The 3,772-nt window shown below is 33.2% G+C and overlaps 1 pseudogene; it reads right to left on the bottom strand.

Annotated features, from left to right (window-relative positions):
• Positions 1–1,819: 1,819 nt before the first annotated feature.
• LOC113874382 lies at positions 1,820–2,923 on the bottom strand (annotated as a pseudogene).
• Positions 2,924–3,772: the final 849 nt, after the last annotated feature.

Genomic DNA, 3,772 nt, shown 5'->3' with positions numbered 1-3,772 from the left:
TCAATTATTAAAAATCAATACTGCATGTAATATAGTAAATTGTTTTTTTTTCCTTTAAAATTTCGTCTCTTGTATATATACATGACAAAAAAATCTTTAAATGAGACATCTTTAATCAGTGGTCTATTCTTAATGGTAGACAACATTTTTCATTAAAGAATAGCTATGCGTGATTCGAGATTGAGGTTTCAGAAACTGAAAAATGCATGCCGTCCCTAAATTATTGCGAAAATGGCATGAAAGTAAAGAAAGGAACCATAGGTATATATCTCTCCTTGCCTGATCAACAATGAGTAATTCAAACATTTTTTTGGACTTGTACAGATTGGAGGAGATATAATGTTACTCTTGGAAGAATGCTTCACACACAACTCATATTAAAAGTAAAGGTCTTCATGGGTGGAGTAAAAAAATACTCAAATTGATAAAAATAAAATAAAATTATGGGTTAGGTTGAATTATTTTTGAAAAATAAAATTTTCACCCAATTTGAAGTGACGACCCAACTACAGATGGATTGAGTTAGGTAGTCACATTAACATTTATAGCAATGTATAAAAAAAATTAAGATTATGCATATATGATTAGATGGTCCAATTCTAACCTTTCAAATAATAAATTTAGAATAAGAAGTCATGCATTTTAAAACATACAATTTAATATTCATCTTAAAAAATTAAACTTCAACACTTTCTTATAAAACATAAAGTATAAAGTTTAATATTCATCTTATATATACTTAAAACAATACACAATATTTAAAAATTAAAATATCAAATCACTTATCAATTTTTAATTCTTCATTTCAAACAAAATGAAGAATAATCAAAATTGTGTAAGGATAACAGAGAAAAAACTCATGTAATAAATTATTGAATCTATTAAGTTGCATTGAATTTTAACATTATAAACCCACGGTCCATCCTGATTCAATATTATTACTCAAACAGGTTCATCTATCCAAATTAACCTATTAATTTTTAATTGAATTGATCAAGTTCATTACATAAAGAAAACTCGTGCTTAATAAAAAGATTTCAAAACTAATATTCTTGTTTTAGATTTATAGGATATTAATTGATTAAATAAGTTATAGGAAGCATTGAATATACTTCTTAATCAAATATTTATTTAATAATTTCATGCGTGACGAATCATGCTATAACTTTAAATACAAAATTTATTGAAATAAATTTAAAAAAATTATAAATTATTTTCATAAATTTATCTTCCAATCGGTTCTTAATATATTTTAACAACACCTCCGCAAAAATTTGAAACTGATTCAATGTTTCATAAAATTACAAAATGTTAGAGAAAACCCACTCTTGGCAAAATGTCTCAATTTTGCCCCTTTCATGAAAATAAAATAAGAATTAGATAAAAGAAATGGAAGCTTTTCAATGTCTATGTTTTATATAATATAGATAATCATACTATAATCCAAATTGTGATAATAATCATAAAAGAAAAGAAGAAAGCTGTAGCATTTTTTCGTTTTGTATATTTCGTGATGTTCATTGTTTCCATAATCTCCGCATGAAGTACAACTTGCAAAAACATCCACAAAATTGACAAAGAAACATCCAAACAATTTAAAACACAATCCATAAAAAAAAAAAGGAATAAATGTAAACGCGACAAAAGGGAAAATAAACTAAAACTCTCTTCACCTCCACTTTGGAGTCTCTCTAACTCTCTTCACCCTGAACACATTAAGCCTCTATATATCTTCATCTACACCATTCTCTACCAAACACAAATCCAACACACCCTCTTCTTCATGCTTCAATTCTACAAAACTAAAATCAATTAATTATCAACCCCACCACTGATGCACCGCTACACCTTCATCTCTCAACTTTCCATACAAAGCCAAACACTCCCAATAAGCCCTTCTACTCCTCCTATTCCCTTGCTTCACACGTTGTGGCTTGCACTCCAAGAAAAGCTCATCCACCAACATCATGGCCTTTCTTCTCATCATCTCCTCCACCACCTCAGCCTCAGCTTTCATCACTACATACTCTTCCTCTCTCACATTCTTCCTCAACCAATCAGACATCTCTATTTGTGAACCACCTTCCATCACTGTCTCTATCTTATACATCTCAAAATTCTTGTTCCTTGTTGGGTAATTCTTTTAAAACCAGTGAGTTCCACTCCCTCCATCCTTCTCTGCCAATCCAACATCGATGAAAACACGACGAGGGTAACTCTCTAGAGAATCACCCATCATATCAGGTAAGTATCTTGTGCGCTTCAAGTACGCTCTTGATTTTCCCGAAGCTGCTCGTGGTGGCTTAAGAAGCACATCTTCTAGCTTTTGCAATGCAACTTTTTTTGCTTCTGGGACATACCCACATAGCTTTCTATGTGTTCCGATCTTTGGTTCAATTATTGGTTCAATGATTGGTTTTTTTCATGACCATGGCTATCGTATAATGAAACCGCCTCATGTATTTGATGTTGTAGTTTGAGGGCTTGTAAAACGACAAGGAAGGGTTGTCGTTGAGAAGAATGGTTACAAGACCACCAATTTTTAGGGTCCTTTCAATGAATTGAGATGATATAGGGAAGTTATGGAGTTCTGTTTCTCTAAATCGTTTAAGGGGATCTTATCCATGTTGTAGTCATTGACAACTTCATATTGAAACCCTTCTTTTTCTTCTTCATTCATAAAAACAACTTTGAGAGGTTGTTGTGTTTTCTTCATGAGACCCTCGTTGGTTAGGTCTCGGAAGAGAATTGTTACAAGCTGGTCCTTGTTGATGGAATTAGAGTTGATGTGATTAACATAATCGGTTTGTGCTTCTTGTTGGGGAGTTGAGGTTGATTCTCTCGCAACAAAGGACGAACTTATCAATGGAAAGGAAGCTACAACCAAAGCCAAAAGCAACAAAACATAGAAAATTTTCCACATTTTGGAATTAGGGAACCTAATGACAGAATAATTGACTTGTGGTTTCAAAGCAAGTAGTGGAGTAATTTTAGCAGGTAACAAGGGCTTCTTTTTCTTGCTGTGATAATGATAATAATAATATTTGGATCCAAAGGAAGCAATAGCTAAGTCCACTGTCATATGGGTACATGTAGGGGGTTCCAATTCAAGAGAAGGAAATAAGATAAATTAAAATAGAAGATGATGAATAAGTTGAAATGTTGATGAAAGAAGATTCAAAAGAGATCGAGTAGTAATGTATGTAAAAGAAGAATATAGCAGAGATTATAGAGAAGAGATCGACAAGGAGAGAAGTTATTAGCGAGTGCAAAATCTGGCAGCAGTGTGATTTCCACCCACAAGGGAGGCTCTCTTTGTTCCCGGTGATGACCAAAGTAACAACAACTCCTTCATGCGTTGCATCTCCATAATTTTTTCTTGGACTTGTGATCCAAGTCGATGGTGGTGGTGATGTGTTGTGTTAGGAGCTCATGATGTGATATTCAGTCGACCGTGTAAGTAAAGCTTGTTATGTTAAGCGAACACAGCACAGCACAGCACAGCACTACTCACCTTCATGGATCACAAATGCATGGAAATGTGGGTAGGGAGAGAGAGTTTTTGAGCCTTCGTGGGGGTTTTGAACATGAAGGGTGTGTTACTTTTCTTTATAAGGATCATAGAATTTATAATTCTCACATGCACGTTGAAATAGCAAGAGACACTAACCTTTATCCATGAAATCTGATGAGAGTAATTCTTAAATCTCCTTTCTCAATCTATCTCTTTGCCCTTTCGTTCTTTCTCACGTTCGATGGTTAACAGTGAGTT

This window comes from Abrus precatorius, unplaced genomic scaffold (genome assembly GCF_003935025.1).
Source record: "Abrus precatorius isolate BTA unplaced genomic scaffold, Abrus_2018 Scaffold8, whole genome shotgun sequence".
NCBI classification, from domain to species: domain Eukaryota; kingdom Viridiplantae; phylum Streptophyta; class Magnoliopsida; order Fabales; family Fabaceae; genus Abrus; species Abrus precatorius.
This window is presented reverse-complemented; position numbering and strand designations above follow the sequence as displayed.